Source organism: Zerene cesonia, chromosome 15, assembly GCF_012273895.1.
Source record: "Zerene cesonia ecotype Mississippi chromosome 15, Zerene_cesonia_1.1, whole genome shotgun sequence".
Lineage (NCBI taxonomy): Eukaryota > Metazoa > Arthropoda > Insecta > Lepidoptera > Pieridae > Zerene > Zerene cesonia.
The window spans coordinates 493,326-519,485 of NC_052116.1; the positions used below are offsets into that span (position 1 = coordinate 493,326).

Here is a 26,160-nt window from a genome sequence, read left to right on the forward strand (position 1 = left end):
TAATCCCTTAAAATGTGGCAGCTAAAAAGCGGATGTTTTACCTTGTTTGTTTTGTTTAGCATCGTACATGTTAGTAACGTAGTAGTTTAGTGGTCTCTTTGAAATGGTACTGTGTCGGTACCGCAATCCTAATTTACTTGATTTCGACACTGAATACAGGTAATTCGGTAAATTCAGATACAGCTGTTACCTGCGACGTATCCCAATGATACATCCTTATTCTTGCTATATGAGAAAGTTGTTTGTTCATCTGTCTTTGTTTCACGTCAAACTTGTGCATTTTTATTATTTTATCTGGCGATAGTGAGGCATGGGCTTCTTTTTACCGCGGTGAACCATATATCCTTTGAGTATTTGCGAAATTTGACGAAGCCTAAAATGCGTACAAAACTACATTTGACGTTGTATCGGTTCGTAATCGTATCTTGTTAGAATTTAAGTGAAGAAAATGGTTGCCTGTAAAGTCGGTTTTACGGGCGAAGATTTTACGTGACAACGTTTTTTTCTCGGTAGAATATTTATTGATATGAATATTATTAAATTGCACAATAGGAACAAGGAATTGAATAAAAATAAGAATTGCACAAATTTTAACTATAGAAAATATATTTTGTTTACTAAAAAGAAAGAGACAGAGACACGCGCCGATTCAATGCGCCTAATTCTCTAGTGCTGCGCGCGCGGCGGACCGATCATAGTTCGGTGACTCATCGTAACGTTACCGGGCGTTACACTTTTTCATGAGTGACTCCGAGCCGCAACATAATTTAAGACGTTCTTACGTCAAAAGGGCTGTGTAATTGGTAATATTGGTTTAGTATAAGATAGAAGATAACTTCCCCTTATCCAAACCTTTAGTTTGTCAGTAAAATATTCTATGTACCTATGTTTTACTATTGTAGTTCCATAATTCGATAACAAATTGCGTAGAGCAATTCTACATCGCGCTGAGGTTATTTTTCTATAACTGTATATAAAGCTTAAGTGATCGTGTAGCAACGGCCTGTAAATATACGTTCAGAGCGATTTGTGTTATCACGACTCTGACCTGTAAGTGTTTACTACACTGCTGGTGATACACCCTATTTGTATAAGGACTATTAATTAAATAAGGTCTCAATAGCGGACATGCATTGAGCGTAATTACGACTAAATATGTTTACATACATATATGGGAGACTACTGTACTGATTTAGCAGGCAAAAAGCAGAATATCCCATTGAAAATATAACAGTTAATCTCCGTATTCATGGGAAAAATTTGTTGAGCACGAAATCTATACACTAAATACTTAAGTATGTCTCTTAAGAATTTCGCTTGTGTTATTTTTACATGCAACCCTCAGGAAACCTAAATATAAATATTGTGGCTGAGATTAGGAAATATTGGGCGCCAAATCAAGCAATCAGAGGGGATGATTAGGGTGTTATTACAATGTGGCGTTTATTATAGGCGAGTCTGTGACGTAATGAAAGGTTGGGTGGTTTAAATATGTTATTTGGATTGGAAATAACGCGCGAATTCACCTGAATCTCGATTTCTTTCGAAAATGTTTAGATCAGATTACGGAATTACATATAATTTGAAGATGACTTTGATTTTATGTTTTGAATTATTTTTTTACCTAGATCTCTGCATAGTGCTAGATGTTGTGTCCCAAATCGGTTCTAATATTTCAGTTTAAATATCCAAAGAAACAAAAATTATGAATTCGAATGATAATATATCTATACTAGCAATATAAACTGAAATGTGTGTATGTTTGAACGCGCTAATCTCAGGAACTACTGGACCAATATAAACAATTCTTTCACCGTTGGATATATGCGTCTTTTCGAACCTTGAGCGCTATAGGGTATATATTATGTACCCCGGGCAAAGTCGGGGCGGATAGATAAATAATTATGTAAATTAATTCATAAAACGGAAACTTTGTACCTCTCCTTATGAAAATGGCGCGCACGATGGAATATGAAACTTCATAAACTTAAAATTTATACAATAAATGACAAATTTTGTGAAAATGTATGTTTGCTACTCTTTTACGCGAAAACCACTGAATGTATATACATTTTACAAGGCATGATACAATGTCGTTTATCAGAGGAACATAATATGAGTTATAGAAATATTTACTTTTGTCCATGTAATACTTATTATAGAAAAGCTCTCCGCAGGGTCTGACTGTCTTTTCACGCTAACCTCATAAACTACTGCACCAATTATTATCATATCAATTTCGACTGCATAACATAGTTATCAAGGAAGATTTAAGTATATAATTTGGAAAGTTTTAGCTAACGCGAGCGAAGCCGCGTGCGGTAAGGTGATCTATACTAATATTATTAAGTTGAAAAGTTTGTTTCAACGCACTAATCTCAGGAACTACTAGTCCGATTTGAAAAATTTTTTCAGTGTTGGATAGCCCATTTATTGAGGTAACTCGGTTATATATGTACCACGGGCGAAGCCGGCGCGGACCGCTAGTGTTTATATAAATGATCTGTGTAACGCTAAAAAATACATTATTATTATCACGTCATAACGTTAATAAATCAGTGCAAATATTTTTTTGTAAGAGGTATATAAAACTGTTGTTCACGAATTACAAAACCGCCACCTGAGACATCACTTTACGCCTTCTAAATATATCGTCTCAAGCAAATTTCGGAATTTCCGAGGGGCTGTGTAAAAGATAGCCCAGTGGTGTTTATGAAAGATAACTCTTAAATAATTTTCGAATGGCATAAGCACAGTTTATGGTAATATAATGGCGAGGGAAGGTAGAATGAGGTGAAGGTGATTTAAGGGGGTATTATGTTGACGGCCGTAAGAGGTTAGGGCTCATTTGAAAGTAAAGATTTATGGCCCAACCTCGCCTGATTTTGGGGTTTTAATAAGAATGTTTAAAGTTGTTAAAGAGGACATTGCAGGACTGATATTGATGAAAGCTATAGAATTTATAATGTGTAATGTGTATGTGTTTAATTGAATTATTAACCGACATCCCAAAACACCGAAGGATTCTAGGTTCTCTATTCGACGTTTTTATTTATTTATTTAAAACGAAGAAGGTTCGCTATTCGTTAGTTTGTGTTTTGGTTTCACTGACTTGATTCGTTTTGTATTTAATAGGAAACCGTTAGCAATTTGTTCATCCTATTTTAGAATTTGCACATGTACCTTCTTGCCACAGATGTAGGTGACCTTTGTGTAGAAAACATTTATTACACACACACATACACACATACTCACACAGGTATAAGCTAATAGTATAGATGCATGAATGTATTTTATACTAGCTTTCCACCCGCGGCTTCGCCTGTGTGGAATTCGGTTATATCGCGCGACATGGTAAGGAGTAGCCTATAGGTTTTCCCAAGGTCTGGACTATTTGTCAAAATTGGTTAAGTGGTTTAGGTGTGAAAGAATCTTACATGATTTTATGTTTGAGAATAAGGAACTTCCATACAAACTTTCATCCCCTTTTTCAACCCCTTTTTCACTTTTTTTTGCAATAAAAAGTATCCTATGTCCTTTCCCAAGTTCAGTTCTATCATCATACCAACTTTCATAAAAATCGATTCAGTGGTTTAGGCGTGAAAGCATAACAGACAGACAGAGTTACTTTCGCATTTATAATATTAGTAGGGATTTTGTAACTAAAGCTAGGAATTATGGCCTGAACCCTGACAGGAGGCCCGTGTCCCAGTGGGGACTTATTGTATAGGCTGATAATGATGATATTGTATAATTAACAAAAATTGTTTGTTCCGAAAGTTTTTAAGTTTAATAGTAGTTTAAAAAAACAGTTTTTAAAAGAATAACATGTATCAATAGAAGAGTCTTGTTTCTCCACAGTGTGAAACCTAATCAAGGAGCAAGGGTTCCTAATTTCTGTTTCATGATAATTTGGAAAATAAAATTATTATTTACTAGACGCTCGTACCGGCTCCCGGATATCAAGATGCCTTTTATCCCAAGGGAGCATTTAATCGGAATAAAAAGTATCCTATCACCCAAGTCAGCTCATACCTTGTCTGTATACCAAATTTCATCAAAATCCTTTCAGTAGTTTTAGCTTGATTGACGGACAAACAACCAAACAAACATACTTTCACATTAATAATATTAAGCGTGCTTATTTATCTTGTAAATATTAAGAGAATTACGAGTATCCAATATCATGCAGTTTGTTAAAGTATCGTTATTTTGACTTCAAACAAATTAATAGCTTTTATGAATTCTATTCGATGATAAAACTTTATTGTTTTGAGTCAGTTAACGTTATTAATACTATAGTACAATCAAAACAAATTGAATTGAAACTACGTTTTTTAAAATCCCTGAAAAAAATAATATACGAAATTAAATTAAAACTCACGAGAACAATGCAATAATCCTCGCTGAATATGTAACTTCCAATTTCGGGCCATGCAGTGGGACGGTTCTGAGAAACAAATAAAAATAAATGGTTCAATATGCTCGCATGCGGGCGCCCCAGGCGGCTTTGTGTAACGATTTTATTACAAAAAACTGATTCTTTTTCATTTTGATCAATAATTATTGTTGGATGTTTCAGACTGAATATTGGATGTTATTTATCAAGCAAATAAACCGTTTGCGAAACTCTTCAACCGACTTCAATAAAGGAAGAGTTCACTTTATTAGACTGTATTTTTACACGCTTTTAATTAGCTTCACCTGTATGTTTGTATGTTTGTTTGTTTGTAACCGACTTCTTTGGGCGCGATTTTGACCCACTTTAAACGGCCAGATTTCGTTCAAACTTTGTAGATTTATTGAGGACCGATGACAATACACTAATTTGATAAAATTATTCCATTTTTCAATTTGCAAAATATGATAAAAGCGTGTTTTTTAGTTTTTTCAAACTATTATTATTAGTGTTTCGTATTCAAAACTTTCGTTTCGTTTCGTTTCGAAACTCGTCCGACCACCACTAAAGCAAAGTGGCAGCTTGCACCAGGGAAGTATCACACCCACACAGAAGATTAGTGTGAAATATCTGTGTATCGTTCGTTGAGTGTGGGAGCTGGAGACCCGTATCCTTTTCCTTACCCTTGCCTAACCCAGTCCTTTCCTTCATTCCCCTCATCTGTTCCTTCCACAATTTTAAAAGTCGGAAAATTATTTGCAGATATGCGAATGATCTTTGGCGATAGTAGCGTTTACCATCAGGCGACCCACCAGCTCCTTTACCGACTATGACACAAAAAAAACCTTTATCGAACAAAGTGGTTTATTTCATTCAAGTAAAACGTAAAAGCATTCAATTTAATCTTAGTTTTTTTAGGATATATCGAACAAATATATAGAAAATAATGCGTAAAACGGCCTCGAATCATTGTTGTCTTTAGTTTAACATTGTTTTAACAATTGCTGAATTGGTACTTTGTGTGGTTTTTATATAACAAATTTGTTACAGTGTTTTTTTTTAGTGTGGATCTGGGTAGATACGTACACTCTTGTGTGTATTTGTGTGTGTGAAGAAGGGTAGTGGTGGGGAGGTTTATACCGATATTTACTAATTACTTTATTTTTTAATGTACTACAAATAGAAAGGTCTGTCCGTTTATTTAGAAATTAAATCAAAACTGATTAGGATTTTTGAAATGTAATAAATTGAAAGCGGTCTAACATAAGGCTAGAATTAGACCAAATTTAAAGTGGACCACGCGAAAAGAACTAGCTTTCAAATGAAAAAGGAATCATCACAATCTGTTTAATCGTTCGAATTGGTTTAAGATTACGAAATTTTTCAAGTATATTCTTAACTTTCATATAAAGAAATATTAATATAATACTTTTATATAATAATCTTTTTGAAAGATTCAATCAAAATTTCCAATAAAGACACTTGACATACTTAACGCTTATTGGAATAAAGCTTAAAATAGTCTGAGTGTGGGTACTTATTGAGATATAAATAAGTCATAATAAGATTTGAGTACAGAAGATTAAAGAATTTGAGAAATCATATTACGCAACTCTACTTATCTCTGATATATTAACCGATTTGTAAAAAAAATGCGTCAATTTATATACGAGTTAATAAAGTTCCTTCTATCTTATGTTACTATTCTCTTGTATTATTGTCTTATATCATTGTTAGGAATACATTTTTTGTCTTTTTAGTTTATTTTAGTTTTTTTTCCGTTTCAGAGAGTCTACTGTAATATTCATGAATATGTGGAAGGAAAATCCATGGAATGTTGTTGCTTAACAATCGAAAGATCTTTGGCATTATTATTATTATTTAAAATTAAAAAATAATAATTAGCATGGTTTTAAAAATGCAAATACAGAGTTACTTGCCGGCTCTTCTCCGTAGAACTTACCATCCGAAATGGTGGTAAATGATGAAACTATAATATTATGACGATTCAAAAATGAACACAGAAGATGTCTTATTAAATATAAAAATGTCGATTTTGGGTTTGAATTTGGTATTGAGTTTGAGTCTATTCTAAAATGTCTAAGTTTCTTTAACTATTACGACCTGTTCCTGGGCACAATTTCTTAAGTAAACTACACGTCCTGAACTTAACTAAGTTATACTTAAGTTCATTACCATTTAACTGAATAAGAGCAAACCTAGTCACATGCATCATTACTTTGATAATAAAATTATGGCTACACGAGCAAGGTGCAAGTATCTACTATGTTACTGTTAATTTGATACTGCAATGCTATATATAATATCGGGATAAAAAGTTGCCTATATGTAATTCCAGTTGTCCAGCTATATACGTACCAAATTTCATTACAATCGGTTCTGTAGTTTTTGCGTGAAAGAGCAACAAACACACACAAATCCTTACAAACTTTCCCATTTATAATATTAGTAGAATAGGATTTCTAGAAATAAATAGGGCATGTGTTGAATATTAGTTTGATCTTAATAAGAATGCACTGCAATTCTATATCTGTCTAATTGATGTTGTCAGTTGATAACATATCGCAGCCAGTCACAAGGACTATTACAAAGTGAGGGTAGTTGGGCCGAATGTTGAATAATCAAAGTTCAAAAACATCAAGGATAATTCTATACGAATGCGCGCGGTTTCTAAGTGATTCGACATTATATAGATTTTAGGATTCGATAGTTAAACTAGTTTTTTCAGGTTATGAAAGATAACAGAGAACAGAATGTTAAAACACAATTGATATCCGATACACACAATTGAAATAAATTCCTTAAGAATACCTAGAAAAGCAATACATGATCAAGAGTAAAAAGTAAAAAGATCCTTACAATTCGCTAGAGAAGATCAACCTAAATTAAACCTAAAGATTCGTTCATTCAGATGAACATATTCTAGAAGCGTCATTTCATATAAAAAATACCTCTTGCCCGCGGCTTCACCTGCGCTAAATTCAGAGTAAAACCCATCATTTCATGTGTTATGTACATAGAAACCTTCCTCTTGATTCACTCTACCTAATAATTTTATTGAAATCTTAAAAACTTACAAAAATTCGTAAAACAATGAATTGTTATTGTTATCCTTAAATTGTTCTCATACATGTGATTGCTATTTTTTTGTATCCTTTATATTCCGTATGTGACTGAGCGTGTTTTCATATTTAAAGTATTTAAATTTTTGTGGAAACTTTGCTGATATGTGTATGGTATATATCTATAATCTATAAGAGTTATTGTATTGTTTGTTTCCCGAAGATAAATAGGAGTTATTATTATTAACGTGACAACGTAAATAATTAAATTAGGTTGCGGCTCGGAGTCACTCATGAAAAAGTGTAACGCCCGGTAACGTTACGATGAGTCACCGAACTATGATCGGTCCGCCGCGCGCGCAGTACTAGAATTAGGCGCATTGAATCGGTGCGTGCTTGTGTCTCTGTCTCTGTCTTTCTCGAGCGTTCTTGGCGTTGGAAAAAAAGACGTTGTCACGTAAAATCTTCGCCCGTAAAACCGACTTTACAGGCAACCATTTTTTTTATTTATATTAAATGAGGTGCGCAATTTGAAAGATCTAAACAGAAACAGACGGGGAAAGTGACTTTGTTTATACTATGTAGTGACAAATGACCATCGATTCTTTAGCAGTTTTTACAGCAAAGAGGTAAACGCAAACGAGTTTCGCCCGAACGCTGTGATAACTTTAAAAATTAATTAACACCGTAAAGGATTCGTACAAATTGTAATTTGTAAACACAATAATTGCTGGTTAAGTAGATCCTCGCAAAGTACGATACTAAATCTTACTAATTCACATTAATTTAAAATGAAAATGTATGCGACTGAAAACGAAGAAACTCTGTGGAAGTAATTAAATGTTTTATTACGTTTCATTTTAATATTATCCCTTGATGTCTGTTGTTGAGTTTTAAATTAATTATAAATGATGTATTTTGGCTGCTAGTCGAACGGGTGGCCACAACTTTTCCTCTTTTACTTGAAATGGAGTTATGAAGCCGCGTTGAGAGGACTAAATAAGCTAAAAGTGTAATTTTTATCGCCTTTTTTGTAGTGGGGAAATATAGATCACACAGAAGACCGACGTGAAATAGCATTCTGCTGTGTTTCGTTCGGTGAGTGGGGGAGCCGGAGGCCCATATCCTTTTCCTTCCCCTTCCCAGTTCTTTCCTTTATTCCTCTCGCCAATCCTTTGTTAATCCCTTCCCAATTTAAAGTCGGCAATCCATTTGTGGAGGCGTAGGATCTGTAATCGACTTTACGCCTCTACAAATGTTCATGGGCGGTGGTAGCGCTTACCATCAGGCGTCCCACCAGCTCCATTGCCGACCGTGACATAAAAAAAAAAAAAAAAAAGATATCAAGACCCCCGGGGAAAGGGACCGTGGCTCGTCAGATTCCTACCGAATAAAACCCCACTGTGTTCCGTAGAGCCACTTCAGGGAAAGGGTTACGGGTGCTTGCTAGAATTTGTCAGCAATTATATTGATCAAAAGTATACCTATATATGCTTCAGATTTTATGCAAATTCGATAGTGTCAACCATAATACTTCATATTAGAATACACACGTCACAATATTATAATGCTAGTGAGGACATCATTTCTCAAGTCTCAAATAATCTCTGTGACTCTGGACTTCCTCCTTGGTATGGTAAATGCGTGAGCGTAGAACCGAGAGGTCCTGGGTTCGATTCCCGGTGGGGAAAATAAAATAAAATGTATCGGTCTGGCAGGACACAGAAGGCCGATCACCTGCTTGTCCATAAAGAAAATCGATCAGTGAAACAGATGAATATCATCTGCCCCATACCCCAGGGACCCGGGACTTCACTTTTTTTACAAATAATCTCTGTACCTTCATCTTAATTGGTAGAATTTTTTTTTATTCGTACTAAGGCAGCGCTTAATTACGATCTCGCCTGATGGTAAGCTGAAATGTGGTCTAAGATGGTGCGTGCTTCCATAGAAGGTACCTGTCCACTCTTTTCTTGAAGACCTCCATATTGAACTCGTCGGGGAACACTCAGGAAGCATGTGCCAGTCCCTTGCGGTTCATATAAAGAATGAGTAAGAATTGAGTTTAGGCGTGAATGATAGACAGACAGACAGAGATACAGAGATAAATACAATACATAAATACTCTACAAATGTTCATGGGCGGTGGTAGCGCTTACCATCAGGCGTCCCACCCGCTCCATTTCCGACTGTAACATAAAAAAAAAAAAAAAAATACCCATTCATAATTTTTTTAATTTTTTATTTTTTAATGTTCTCTAGAAATATGTTTATATCAACTTACTTTTGACAATATAGGCTAATATTATAAGCATAAGTATCCATGCCCTCCTAAGATTTTAGCCTTTTGTTAATCTTTTGTGTGTTTGTAGGTTTAATTAAACAGAAAAGTCTGGTATTTTCTTGTGTTTGATTTCAGAAAAGTTTGGATTCCAAACAAGCCTCTAAATGATGGTTCATTTATAATTGATTCCTTGAGGCGTTTAAAACGCTTTTCATTTAAATTCATTTCCACCTGAAAGCAGTGGCAGAGAAAGTTACTCTTAAGATCACACCTAATTAAATAAATATTCATTCGCTATTTCTTTTCATTGCTTACACATTCCGACATTGGAAGCGAGTGTAATTTTTATGGTAATAAGCCAGAATTCAAATTGCTCGTGCAATTTATTCAAAGAAAAATCTCATTACGTCCTTTAACTCGAACTTGGTCTATACATATTCATTGCGATGCAGATCCTTGAAGAATCCATTATTTATATCTTGAATAAGTCGGTCAGAGTGTATTTTATCCGCCGACGTCCCAAAAGCAGAGGAGGTTCTTAATTTGACTGAATTTTTTGCTCTTGTTGTGCAAATAACAAAAATTCCCTCTAATTTTTGTTATTTGCTATTTTAGTAACCTTGTTTGCAGCGTATGAAAGCAGAGAAATTATAAATGCAATTATTGGTTCATACCAATTCGGTCATCCGAATGACCGAAAGATTTCGTTCTTCTGTCAGACCAGAACTTCATATTAAATACAAAAAGAATCAAGTGAATGGTTATAAACCCACCCACCCATTATCGACTAACAAACCCAAATAAAAAAATCTAACTAAGTACTTTCGTTCTTGGCAAGTCCTTAGATAATAGAACTTAAAAGACTAAAAGGTGCTGCATCTTGTACTACAGTTGTCTAAGCCACAAACGGTCCAATAGATTTTTATTAGTACCTAGAACAACAGGTACTTACAGATACCGTAGTAGCTATGCCTCTCACTTTACAAAGTGACATTACAAAAGCGTCAAACAATAATAAATACGAGTTAAACGATCGTTAAAATACCGCAAAGTCACCGTGTAGTGGCTTTTTCAATAAACTGCCGGCATCGCGGCAAAATGTCATGCCATCAGTATAATTGACAAAGTTGGGGGCAAACTACTCCGCATATTTATAAACTTCTAAAGTAATTACTCCTTGAGTTTACCCTGCTCTAGTTCCAGCTAGTGATTTGATTTTTATATTATTTGCTAAGATGGTTAACTTGCCTTGACGGTTGTGAGAATCAGTGCGTCAAGCAGCGAAAGCTCAAAATCACTTGGACTATTTACTGGACTTTCGAGCCTGTTGGGAGTTCAGTTTCAGTAGCTTAATATTTTTTGTTTAATTTTGATTCACATTCCTTCTTCATTAAATTAATTTCTGCCGTGTTCTTCTTCTTCATTAATTTCATATCTGAGTGTGGGAGACCAGCACGCCTAGTACGCATTGCCAGACAACTCGCTCCGGGTTAGGTACCATACTCCAACAGAAGAACGGCTTGAAATAGTAGAATGCTACTGTGTTTCGTTCGGTCAGTGGGTGATCGGAAAGCCGTATCCTATTCCTCACCATTCCCAGTCCATTTTTATATTCCTTATTCTTTACCCCTTAAAATCTCTACAAATGTTTACGGGCGGTGGTGATCGCTTACCAGCGGGCTAACTACCTGCTCTGTAGCCTTCCCTTACATAATAAAGCTTATTATAAAGACGAAATTCATGCTCGAGCAATTTGAAAATTCTCTTAAAGAAGGCCATAAAATCTTAACCAAGTAACATAGACTTTTCGTCCGCGGTCAAGCGATAAAATTGTTAATGAACTTACATATATATACCTACTTTAACCAGTGATTACTAGTCAAAGTTAAATATCAAATTAGTACGTACTGACATTAACCACTAAACCAAACAGACGATAAACTAGCTCCACAATATTGGCAACGCTAACCACAAAATAACTGTATGGACGTTTTACGTGATTTTAGTAATTACAGATGACAGTGGCGCATTAAAATATAGATAGTAAAGAAGAAAAATAATCATTTAATTTTATTTATTTATTTTGTTTTTTAAAAAGGTAATTATTTATTGAAATTAATTAATTATTGAAAGTATAAACTACCTTTAGTACTTCTTATCTATGAAAACTATATTTCCACCAACCAACCGCCAATGCTTTTGCCCGAGTAGTCAAACAATAATGTGGATTGTTACCATGAAATTCCGATTTTTTTTTATATCACAGTCGCTTGATGTGCGCCAGCGCCCATACAATATTGCAGAGGCGTAAAGCTATTTGCTGAGGGCTTTCGTAAGTAGATTGCTGACTTTAAAGATATAGGGTAATGAAAACATGGATGACGCGAATAAAGGAAAGGAGTGGGAAGAGGTTATTTTATGTATTGATTCATCAACAGATATCATACAATAATTTTTCTTTAGATATTGTTTTACAATTTATATGCGTTACGATTAAACAGACATAAAAATAGTATTATGTGATAATATGTATTCAAATAATATGGAAACAGGTATGTTCTTATTGTACTGATTTAAATGATTTATGCAATGTTTGATTTATTTATGTCTCTATCGACAATGGAGCTGGTAAAAGGAAAGGATTGGAAAGTATAGGAAATGGATATAGGCCTCCGGCTCGCCCACTCACGGAACTACACACAGCAATATGTTATCACGCCGGTCTTCTGTGGGGGTGTGGTACTTCCCCGGTGCGAGCTGGCCCAAATGTCTACCACAATAAATTTAAACTTACTTATTAACACTGATTGAGTACAAAAAATAAAAGATGCATTCAATATTTGGTGGTTATTGCAAGTCGTAAGCGAAGCGAAGTTGTATTTAGACTCCCGAAAGCACTAGATCAACAATATAGAATAATATTTACATGTAATTCAATTACAAGATACCGCAGACCGTAGATTCGCTAAATCGTCCGACAAACCACTAACTTTAACGTTACTCTGTACTGTTTATCAAAACAAATATCGCTCTGTAAACTGAGCACAGCTAATTTTGGCGTTCAGTGCAAACAAACACATCAAATTCACGCTCAATAGCTATTATTGACGCTACAATTGATAGCCAGAAGGATGATTTGACATAATTATTTCCAGAACATTCCGAGTTATTCGTCTGAGGTCTCTTTGAATTTATTCACTTGAAATTCAACTTAAAGTGCTCAAAAAATAGGTGTATTTTTCCACGACAGTGTTTCTGGTATAAGTGTTTACAATGAGAAATGGCTGGATTTTTGTAGCTATCGGGTTTTTCGCAATGATAAGGGATTCTAAACGCGTTTTCTGTAACATTCCTATCTACGATTACATTAATGGAAGAAACATCTGTTGTTGAGAATAGTGTTTTTATAAGATACTAGACATTTGTCTTGGCTCCGCCCGAATATCAATGTTCCTGTTTCATCCAAGCATTTAATCGGGATAAAGAGTATTCTCTCACCGAAGTCAGCTCATGCCCTCTCTGTATACCAAGTTTCATCAAAATCCGTCCAATAGTTTCAGTGTGATTGACAAACAAAGATGCTTTCACAATTATAACATAAGTGTGATAAATCGTTTCTACAAAAGATCATCGATGTTTCTAGGATGGATACTTAATCCTATATAATATGATATAATAAATAGAAAGAGGTATATCACGTTAGCACGCACAAATTGTTGAGGACAAACTAAGGCAATTGTTGCAGTTTGATTTAGCTATCTCTGTCTATCATATACGTTCCGTATAAGATTGTCGCAGTTTTAAGTTACTGTATACCTTTGATTTAGAACTATAATACAACGCAACGATATCTGTGTATGTGGGAGTCGAGCACGCTTCGGCACGAATTGGGCCAGCTCGCACCGGGGAAGTACCACACCCCCACAGAAAACCGGCGTGAAATAGTGGCATGCCACTGTGTTTCGTACGGTGAGTGGGGGAGTCGGAGGCCCGTTTCCTTTTCCTCACCCGTCCTAGTCCATTCCTTCTTTCCAGTCGTTAGTCCTTTCCTTTTCCCTTACCCAATAAAAGCGGGCAGCGCATTCGAAAATTCCTTTGCGAATGTTTATGGGCGGTGGTGATCGCCTACCATCCGGCGAACCACCAGCTCAGTTGCCCGCTATGACATAAAAAAAATAATAAAAAATCTGAACGCCATAAATATGGTGTATCTTTCCTAGGCAATGGCAACTATTTCCTATTTAAAAAATGGCGTCAGTTGAGAACCTGCAGAGTTCAAGCAACAAAGAGATTCGTTTTTAACGATTGAACGAATATTTAATTAGGTATCGATTGTGTCATTAAGTACTTGATTTACGATACTATGCATATTGTATTTTAATATATAAAACGCAAATCTCTGACAGGATGATCTGTTAACACACAGCCCTGACCAGTGATCGGAATGAAATTTTTTACATACGCATGGCCATTATTAATATTATGTTTCATAAACTTCTGAACCAATTGCAATAAAATTTGGTACATAAACAGCTGGATAACTGAAAAAACATATAGGCAACTTTTTATCCCGATATTCCTACTGGATATGGCCTTTCGCGGGTGAAACCGCGGGGCTGCTAGTATTGAATATATTTACAGCGATGTGTTTCTTAACTCCTAACACAACTTCAATTGTAACCTTCCATTTCAATGGAAAGTTCTCGAATCTTGCTACGAATCCTCACAACGTGATTGCATACAAACTATTATCTTACATAGAAGCTACAGTACAAAGCTCTTGCAATCACAATTGCGTTGTTAATTTGATCAAAGGGAAATTAAACCGCAGTGACAATTCGCACTCGCTCTTATATGTAGTGTCCTCCGCGATCACTAAATACGGGTAACTAATTAAAAACACTATTTGCATAGGTTCGCCGAAATTTTTGTGATTTCATTCAAATGTATTATGTATTAACTGTAACACACGTTCAAATTTATATTGGCTTCGTATAGATAGTTCACAGTTTATATTTTAATTACTAATTAGTATTGCAATGTGCTTTTCATACGATATTGCTTATTATTATTGCTAATTATTAAAAATATTGTTTCGTAAGTCGCTGTAAATTCTCCAACCATTATAAATGACATCTTCGCTACATAGTATAAAAAAGTCGCTTTCCGTATCCGTATGTATTGCTTGGGCTTTTTTTAATAGGTAGAACGATTAAAAAGGAAGGTTTATATGTATTATAACATTTATTAAGTTACTCCGAATCTTACGCGTGAAAAGCCGCGGACATAACTTAGTTTAGGTATAAGAATATAATTACAATCCTCCTTTTGTAAAATTCCTTCAAAAATACCTACAACGTAATATATATTTTCTAGTCTTTTAAATACACTTCTTTCTGTCCTTAGTTTTGAAAACGGTAAAGTTTAATTTTTATCTAGATTTTCTACGTAAATAACATGGAATATTCGAGTGCCTTATACCTTTATTTCTTGAAATAAATAACATTATTACAAAAACCTTTTTGGTGATGAGCTAAAGTTGAGTAAAGTATGTTAAGCATTATTGAATATGGCTTCTTCGTAACTTAGTGAATAAATTATACGATATTACTTAAGCTTGGAATATACGGACAGACGTTGTGTTGAATTCAATGTATTTATTTAAGAGCATAGCGTGTTAGTTTTTCTCTGAATTCTAGTAAGATACGTTGTGGATTATGTTTGTTTTTAATTTTTGTTTTAGAGTATTTCATTCATGGATATTTATTATCTGTATCAAAGTCGTTAATTCTAGCTCTAAAATAATAATTTTACTGTTTGTATCTTAATAAACAATTAGCTATTTGTCCTTTAGCTTCAACCGCGTAGTCAAAAATACCCGTTATCACGTAAAAGACGCTGTGTTGGAAAGAACGAATGTTAATTTATGATAGCTTTACAGAAATAATTCATCAAATGATACCTTCTTTTTCGGCACCTGAAAAACATCATAAATGAAGGTGAAAGTGGACGAACATAAATAGCGTTTGATTTATTTTCCCCCAAATGAACAAGGAAATCCCAATAGAAGTGTTTGGTTTCACATACAGTGTGTGTTTCTTGTAAGTATTTGGTTTTATTTATTTATTACTTGCTTTCCGCCCGCAGCTTCGCCCGCGTGGAATTCGGATATATCGCCCGACATGGTAAAGAGTAAGTCTATCTCAAGGTCTGTCCTTGAGACATCCTAGTCTTATAGTCTTTCCCAAAGTCTGGACCTAAAACAGAATCTTTTAAAAAGCATGGTATGTCCTTTCCGAAATTTAGCTCCAAATTCATACGAAATTTCATCAAAATCGGTTCGCGATAAAAATTAGCCTATGTCTCTTCTTGGGTATTAAAATATCTCCATACCAAATTTCATGCAAATTGGTTCAGCAACTTTTGCGTGAAAGAGAAACAAACATACATAGACATATACATATACATACATGCATCCTCACAAACTTAGGATTAGTGGGATTTAGGCGGAGTCGAGGCGAGCGGCAATAAATTAATTATGAATACCCATGAAATCTTGAAAAAGTCTGCAAGTAATAAAAATGTATTTAGATTTATTGATAACCTAGGTTCAAATGGTTATTTCGCGTTTACCTAGGCCACCTGATGACCGGTTTTCGTTATGCAAAGTAATTTCCGACAGGCGCATAATTTTGATTGATCGCACATAAAGAGTTATGTTGTTAAAACTATAGTTTGAGATAATTAATGTTTTTTTTATCTATCTAATGATAAACATAGTATTTTCTTGTGTTTTATTTCACGCGAGTGTTATACGTTTAGAAATGAATGAATAAATGAATTAAAATGCTTTATTGTATTAAAAACTTTTTAACGGATTTTAAACGCGATTTATTCATTATAATATTAAACCGACGTTTCGAACACTTCACGGGGAGACGTGACCACTCTCGCTGTAAGCTAATTTCTAAATGTATAATACTCGCGTAAAATCAAACACTACAAAATACTATGCTTTATTGTACACAATTTTAAATAGAAAGAATATGTACATTTTAGAAATGGGTACATGGCTTAAAAGGCTGTAAAATATTATATTTACGAGTAAATATTAAATACGTATGTTTATTCTTTGTCCGTGCATTCATCGGTAAATATCATCTATTTATGGATAAATATTTATCTACGCTATAAATGTTATAAAGAGGAAACTTATGTATTTTTGCATGTTTGTAACATTTTCGCAAAAAACACTGGACCGATTTAAAAAAATTATGTTTTAAGAAGGGTGCAACTTCACTGAGTGACTTTGGCTATATATGTGCCTAGGGCGAAGCCGGAGCGAAGACCTGAATATATATATATATATAGGTAATGAATTCTGTAGAAGTGTGGTTCCTTCGCTGGTAGTCGTTCGAAAACCATTCCTTAATACCTATACTTTTTTTTTAATACATACCGCTAAAGAGTTTCGTTTGTATATCTGAGTACTTGGAACTATTGGACCGATAGATGAAATCTAGCACGTATGTCCTTTCTCGGTATCTAAAGCATAAACTATGCATGATATTCTGGAGGTGTGGCGTGGAGCCTAGTTTTATAGTATATACCTACTATACTTAACGCCTAACTCAAATACATGCTCTGTTTACCTAAGTAATCACATTACTAGACCTAGCGTTAAGGGCATACATCTCTGAATTAAACCTGCTTCTTAACTTTGACTTGACTTGACCTGATTTCTGTTTAATTAACGACTCACAAAAACGTACTTGAGACGCTTCACTGTAGGTTTTAGCAACTTCAAAATTTCTTCGGGTTTTCGTAATTTCTTTATGCATTTTCCTTTCCCAAAGCGCATGTTGCGTCTGATTGATTATTAGTTTGTATATTGGTAAACATTGGTAACAATTTTGATGGAATAAATTCATACGATACTGAGAAATTTTGAAAGAATAGAAAAAATTCGATCACGAGGCAGGATTCGAACCTGCGTATCTTGCCTAACCGTAGCAACGCCTAGCCTCTCGGCCACCCGTGATCCTGCCACAGTAATCGAATTTCAATGCTATAAAAAAAAAAACTAAAAATTGAATTATACGATACTGATTGGACACTTAGTGATGAATAATTAAATAAAATTATTTGACAGGGCAGATAAAGGGATATTTTTACATTAGATAGCCAAGCATTTGACAGCAATCCCACCTGACAGAAAGCAGAGATGAAGTCTATGAAACCGCATGCCTGTCTAGGTCTATTCACTCTTGCCTTGAATAAATTTAAATCATATTCTTCTGTTATCGTTTAGATTTAGTTAGGTTTTAGATTTTATGATATGTGATAGCTATTACGGCTTATCAATATCATTCTAAAATCTGTTTTTTAGAATATAATATTTATAATAGAATATAATTTATTTACTCCAAAGGGTAAAAAGCGACCCTATCACTAAAACGTCGCTTTCAGTCCGTCTGTTTGTCTGTGAAACTAAGTGTCGCACGTCCAACTAGCATTTGACCGTTTACCATCAAACCTACAACAACAATTTTTATACGAAATTATTAAAAACAAAGAGAATAAAACAACCCGATACAGAAAACAAATCTACAAATCGAAATCCGAGCCGAGCAACGGGATAAACTAGTACAATCCATTCAAGCGAAGTTCAACGTACAATTTCCGTTTGCCTATTTTTTGGTTGAAAGCATTTTGTGCGCCAAAAAGATTACGCTATCATAAAAAATCGAGATATTTTATACCTTTTGATAATTTCGTGTTAAAATATATTCAACTAGCTGCGCCCCGCGGGTTCACCCGCGTAAATGCGTATCCCGTAAGAATATCGGGATAAAAAGTTGCCTATATGTTATTATAGTTGATCAGCTATCTACGTACCAAATTTCATTGCAATCAGTAGTTTTTGCGTGAAAGAGCAACAAACACACACACATCCTTACAAACTTTCGCATTTATAATATTAGTAGGATACACGTATAGTTTTTTAACCATTTCAAACATCAAACTCGAACTCAAACTAAAACATTTATTTATTCAATTAGACTTCTTATAGAAGCACTTTTTCATCGTCATAACACAGAAGAGCCGCCAACAAACTCTGTAGTTGCTCTTTTCAAATAAATCATCGTTAATATTATTATTCAAAAATGTTTTAGTGGAATATAACAGCTTTGGATGTTATATATCACGCTTGTCCCAGCTCCGCCCGGATATCAAGATTCCTGTTTATCCCAAGGGATCAATTATTCGAGATAAAAAGTATGTACCTGTCCCTTTCTTTACACCAAATTTCATCAAAATCCGTTCAGTAGTTTCATCGCGACGGACGTACATACATCCAAACAAACAAACTTTATCATTTATAGTATAAGTGTAACAGTGTGAAGTGTGATTACTAAGTTATAAACAAATACTATCGAACTGCGTTTAAAATCAACATATCCGCTGTAATAAAAAACCCCAACCACAGATAACATAATACCACAGATAAAACTACTACACATAATACAACCAAGTTTAATATTTAAAATCTATCCCAAGTTCTTAGATATCTGCTAGCTCCAGATAAACCTAACCTTAAAGCTAAGAGTTCCCGAGGGACTCGTGAACAGTTTTATTCTGAGAAAATTCATTGTGAAATTTAGTACTTCTCAGCGTCACCACTAAAATTAGCTTAAAAGCTTTTACATGGCTGGGGTTTAGTGTTTTCGAGGTAGTTTGCTTAAATGGAAAAAGTTATGCGCAGTTTTCGATGCAAATGACAGGCGTGCATTGTAATATGCGAGAGATTTTCGAGGGTTTAATTTTAAAGAGGGAAGTGGACTCGTGTTTCCTATACAAGTCCACTTTGCACTTCGTACCATATTTGAGTATTCAATAAGGTTGGTATGAGGTTGGAAAATGTATATAAATTTAATCCCCTTTTCCTTTACATAAGAAAGTAGCATCACAGAAGCTGTGACTGTAATTTTCCATTGTTGTTTTTTTGTTATTGGACACTTGTACACCAGTTATCAGTAGGTTAGTTTGTGGGAAAATAAAACCTATTTTTAAACATCTAACGTTATAAACTCTACCAAATATGGGATAATGTATGTGGGTTTTAGAAATCTTGTAGAAATGTAGCTTTCTATCTAGGATTCTCACCAGTTTTGTGACGTCACAGGTATGTATTCAAATGAATTAATAATCTAAGTTTTATAATATTTAAATGTAGTGTAAGAGTTAAGTGTAATAAAACAACCCAGTTTTAGTTTTTTGTTGAAAACAATTACTATTAAATACATATGGATTTACGTACTTTAAGCAAAAAAACATATTTGATTTATTTTTATCTGTCTGTATGTTTGTTGTGGCTAATCTCTGGTACGACTGAACCAATTTATACCGGACTTTGACACTAGCTATGTAATAAGGAACAAATTACGCTGCTTTTTACTCCAATATTCCTACGGGTACATAGATGAAACCGCGGTACATAGCTAGTACATGAATAATTGAATGGTTTGGGCATTGTAACCAATACCATTAAGTTCAATATTTCAGCAATTTAATGATATATTATATCGCAATATGTGTGTAGGTATACATTTCCCTCTGTATATATTGCTCACATACTTTAATGGGAATTGGAAAAATTACTCCCATATCACAATAGATCCGACCCAAGGGAGAGAACTCAGCATACTTTCTGGATCACCCACGCATTTCGAAGCATTTAGAGCTACCAGACACGCCTAATAGGATAAAGACAAGATATATATTTAGTGGAATAAGTTTTAGCAATAAATATAGACAAAGACAAAGAAATAACATATTGCAATATTTTTATTATTGAAACTCGATTCCAAGTAAATCAGGAAAAAATCTCAAACAAATAATTACTAGATACGCTCGATCAAACAGCCATTATCGAGAATGTTCCATCACAAAATTAAAAGCCCTTGACCGCTACGAACCAACAAACTCCAAAATTTTAGTAACAAATGAGAGCTATGAAGAAATATGTACATCACAGCTGTCACAAATTGGCCTAGATGTATTTTTTGCCCAATGTAAATGAGATTTAAAACGTAAACACGCTTCGACTGTAACAACTTATTTAAAAAATATATATAATAGAATATTTACCGTCGATTTTAACACAGATGTTTTCTAAATTCAGCTTGTTCAAAAGCTAATTTTTAATTCCCTTATCCAATTATATTAAATTTCAGTTTATGTACTTTTATTTAAAATTTTTAATATTTATCTACATTGGTAAACCTGTCTATAATTTAGATACAGAAGCAGTAATGATTTGCTGTATATTTTAATAGATTTAACAAGAAATTATGTATATAGTTAGCGAACTTTTCTTCAAATAAATAAAGCACTGCAACAAAAGCAACAACTAAACAGGGAAACGTTAAAAAAAAGTCTTTTATTTCAGGGATGGATATAACAAGACGCTCAGCCGAATGATTTAGGGTAATGGAGCATGCTGAAGACATGTCTACAAGTTGTTAGGTATACGATAATGGCCTCCCAACGACCAGCGATTAGCCGATGAAAATAAAGGCTGCGGAATTGTGGAGACTTGATCCTGAGGAAATGGTTATTCCTAATTGAGAGGGACAGAAATTACACAAGATTTTTCCATAGAAAGCACACTCAAAATACCGTTTATGCAATTCTGCTGTGATATAAGAAAAACATTGAGAATAGCAATAAACACACTTCTGCGACAGAAAATTGAGTAAAAGGTTAATAATATCTCTACGTCACTAAAACTACTCTGTTTTTAACTGAAGGCATTAGTCAAAAACTGACTCACTTTTTTCTCTCTGATTGATTTTTTTTTTAACTTATAAATAAGTTTGATTCGATAAAGGTGACATAAATTGATAAAATAAATAAGTATTGAAAAATCTTCGTTGAATCTGTATAGAATTCTGGTCTGATTTCATTTTACTATTTAAAGGAAAATCCAAAGTTTTAACTTCTTCTAGTTTATATTTTATTTTTCATATTTCAGTGAAAAGTAATAGAAACAACGTTGTAGAAAATTCAATTTAATAATGTCTTAAATATTCTGTAGTGAGTAAAGCGTATTTTTTTTATAAATGGCGTCCGCAGGTCTAAGGTGATTAAAATGGCGTCCTCAAAGAATCGTATACGTAGACCTGTAAAATCCAACATTTTAATGGATGTGAGAGTGGCTATATCATCATCAGCCCATATATGTTCCCACTGCTGGGACACATGCCTCCTATGAGGGTTCAGGCCATAATCCACCACGCTGGCCAAGTGCGGGTTGGCAGATGTCACATGTCGTCGAACTTTTAATTCTTGGACATGCCGGTTTCCTCACGATGTTTTCCTTCACCGTTTAAGCAGTGGTGATGTTATCTACATGCGCAGATAAATTTAAAAATCAATTTATTTCCTGCGCGCTCGCCCGGTCTCGAACCCCGACTTAACGATTTTGAAGTCCGCGGTCCTCACCACTGAGCCACCACTGCTTTTTGAGTGGCTATATAATTTAGTTTATATATTAAATTGACAGAATTGAAACAATGGATGTTTTAAACAGTGACAATAAATGAAGAAAAGAGAAAGAGCGAATATGGTTTTTCAACAAACAGATAATAAATTCGATTCTTGTGACGAATTTCGTGCAATACTGTGTTTACTTTTTCTATCAAATTCAGCTAAATATGTGGTTTATGTTGAAGCGATTTTGAACGTAATGTGCTTAAGAATAGATTTGATTATTCTCTAAAATTAAATCTGTAATCACCGAGAAGCTGAGGGTATGAATCAAAAAGACAGCACAATCGGTTAAACTTGAACAATTACTTTCCTTCTCAAAAGATTCCGTAGAATCTGTTAGAATTTTTAGGTGACCTGATTTTAAGATAACCAATTCTAAAGCTAAAGCTAACCAATTCCTCGTAATTATCATCAAATGTTTAAATGAAAGGATTTTTAACCGACTCCAAAAAAGTTATGAATTCGATTCGAGTTTTTTTTATGCTATGACAGCTTCTGAACACGTGTGCAAAATTTCATAAGTATATATTGGTATGAATGATTTCTTTTTACATATGTCTGGTATACTCTGATTTAGGTGTCAGGGCAGATTTCATCTAAATAGGTTCAATTGGTTTTGATATAGTCAGCAATATATATTAAGAGGTGCAAAGCCTCTGTTATTGGTCTTACACCTGCCTAGTTACAAATCCGTATGTGGCTTGAGAGCTTACCATCCGACGATTAGTCACCAGCTCCATTGCCAAAAATGATATAAAAAATATTATTTGAAATACTTATGTATTTAAAAACTAATGCTACTCTTAAATTGTTATAAATGTTACATAACAGATAGATTGATGAATATTTATTCAAGAAGAATCATGAAAATACAGCTATTAAATAGTTAGGGACACAAACAAAACATATATCTCTGCGCCACGCCGTGTCACGTCGCAGTGCAATGTGGTGGCGTGACGAATAACGTGACACCCCTACGTGACGGGGTGCTTCATATTTCTTTCATACAAATCTCGTTTAAAGTAATCTACAAAGCATATAACACACACGGATACATAAATTGAAAAGAATATAAAGAGGATAGCTTCAAAGCTTTTGTATTATAACGGACAATTAAGCTGGTGGGTCACATTTACAGAGGGCTCCTGCAAATAAGTTCCCATCTTTATAGGATCGAGGATAAGGAAGGAATTGTCGGCAGGAATGGAATGGACTGCGAATGGTGAGTAAAAGGAAACGGACCTAGAATCATTCAGATGTGAATTCTGTGTAACCAATTTTCCTTTGCTACGGGCAGTCAACATTTGTAGTTTATCTTTATATAAATCAAAACGAATCGCCGTGTTGCTAAGCGTTAAACTTTTTGTTAAGTTTGTAAAGTTTTTTTCAGAGAAATGTACCACGCGTAAAGCTGGGGCGGGCCGCTTGTTATTATATATTCTGATGCTAAATGTTTGAAAATGCCAAATTACCAAAATTTAAAGTTGTAGAATGTAGGACGAATGTTCTCTGAACATGGCTCTTCACTTAGTTTTCAAGGTCACAGGCAATTAGATGGACAAACGTCTAACGTCATGTCGTCGCTCCGTTGTTACGTACAGGCTCATATAAAAGTTGTCTCGTAAAGCGCAGAGCAGTCACACTCTCCTTGGTTTGCTGTTTAGCGTGGTTTGAGTTGAGAGGTTTGATCTGAATAGTTAGAAGTTTTAAAGGATATTCTTAGAGTCCACTTCAATTCAGTTTCTTCTTACTCAAGCTACATCTTTACATTGAGAATTGTAAATAACAATAAGATTTTCATTAGGTCCACCACATAAAAAATAGACGAACATAATACAGGTTGCAGATTTCAAAACTATAAAATAATAATTTAAAAACGTAAAACTTTGATTAATAACAACCACCATTATACTTAACTCTAGTAACATTTATTAAAAGATATTTTTATGAATACACAACGCGATTTAATCATTACATTAAATTCTTAATTTTTTAATATTGAATCATTATACTCTATAATATTTAATCGATTTGAACACATAACGTTCACAATTATACCACTGACTTATACCAGTTTGACCTCTTTCGAAGCAACGATAGACGACCCAGCCACAATAATACTTTAATTGAATAGTCTGATGCTGGGAGGTCAGTTAAAAATGGAAAGATTATCAGGAAACCGGGGCATGCAGCGGGTACTCCACAATAGAACTATTTTCATAAGCTAATATAATCTCCATGTTTTATAGAATATGAATTTAATTTCAATAAATTTGTGGATTTTCTTTGATATAGTTTATATATTTATGCACTTTAAATGAAGGGATTTATTATCAACCCCGGTTTATTATTACGTTTTAAAGTACGATTGGCTTTGGGCAAATTTTAATGAATAGATTATACAAGCTTTTACAAATGATTTAGTTATCCCAAGGGAGCATTTAATCGAAATAAAAAGTATCCTGTCACCCAAGTCAGCTCATACCCTGTCTGTATACCAAATTTCATCAAAATCCGTTCAGTGTACAAAAATTCAAATAAACAAACTTTCACATTTATAATTTAGTATGATAATAAAGATGCCTTAACTATAATCTATCAATGTATATCTCAGAATTTAGCTTGTACCGAATCTCCTTCTACTTACGTCTAATAAGGTCTTATTTATAAGTCCTAAAAAGAAAAATCCTACTAAATAAATGCAAGCTTCTGAGAAAATGGACGAAAAATCATAAATATCCCACAGTCGATAGTTTTGAGGTAGTGAACCCAAAAAAACACTGTCGATTCGAGTATTTACTCCTTTTTTGAAGAAACAATTATGTATGTAAGATTGTGGTGTCCGAATAGCTAGCAGTCGAGCAGTCATGCTGTGTTTATATTATACTAGCTGCACCCCACGGTTTTACCCGCGTAAGTCCGTATCCCGTAGGAATATCGGGATAAAAAGTTACCCATATGTTATTACAGTTGTCCAGCTATCTACGTATCAAATGTCGTTGCAATCGGTTCGGTAGTTTTTACGTGAAAGAGCATCAAACACACACACTCATCCTTACAAACTTTCGCATTTATAATATTAGTAGGACTAGGAAGGATTAGTAGGATATAGTAGAATGCTGATGATCAACCAGTCAAAAGTCTAAGGGTTATTTAAAAAACTCTAACAAACATATACCACAGCCTTTTCGCCCGCTTAGTCAAAGGAAAATATAGACAGTCCTATATAATATATCCATTCTCGTGATATTTCTAGTATCAAAACTTTCTATTTCCTTACCCAGATCATTTTCATTCAAATGGCTTAATCACTTTAAGCGTGATGAAGAGGCAGACAGACAGACAGAGCTACCTTCGCATTTATTTTTATTTACTTAAGTACACTTTCGTATAATTGAAGAATGTCAAAAATAACGTCATGTTTTCATTTGTATCGCATGTGACTGAAAGAAAGCACAACCATTAGTAATATGAAATAAACATTCCTAGTCATTAGGGCTGCACACGCGGTGACGATTTATTTTCAACCCAATGTCAAGTGTAGATGGTCTATAATGCAATGCTCGCGTCGGATTAATATTATCGCAGCGACACATTAGTTTTACGTGTGTATGTAACCGCGATGCCCTCTCAGGTAAAACTATTTCTGTTGAGAATCTCTGAATTGTGGTGACGCGTTTGGTAACAAAAACCTATGTATGTTATGGTGGGTATTACGTCTTATAAACCGACTTAACAAAAGAAGATTATAAATTCGACTGTATACCTGTCTACCATAGAACTTTCAGTTGGGTGAACAAAATTTTTGTTGTGATGTCTACAAAGCTGGTGCCTCCCGT

At 34.3% G+C, this 26,160-nt stretch overlaps 1 protein-coding gene across 2 annotated transcripts in view; it reads right to left on the reverse strand.

Annotated features, from left to right (window-relative positions):
• LOC119832350 (allatostatin-A receptor) overlaps positions 1–26,160 on the reverse strand; it is a 97,115-nt gene that overhangs the window by 47,368 nt on the left and 23,587 nt on the right. The window contains exon 2 of one of the 2 annotated variants that reach the window (XM_038356014.1): positions 4,385–4,450. The exons of the other annotated variant lie outside the window; for it this stretch is intronic. The gene's annotated coding sequence lies outside the window, so the exon portion shown is untranslated. The remainder of the gene's footprint in view (positions 1–4,384; positions 4,451–26,160) is intronic. 2 annotated transcript variants of the gene reach the window in all.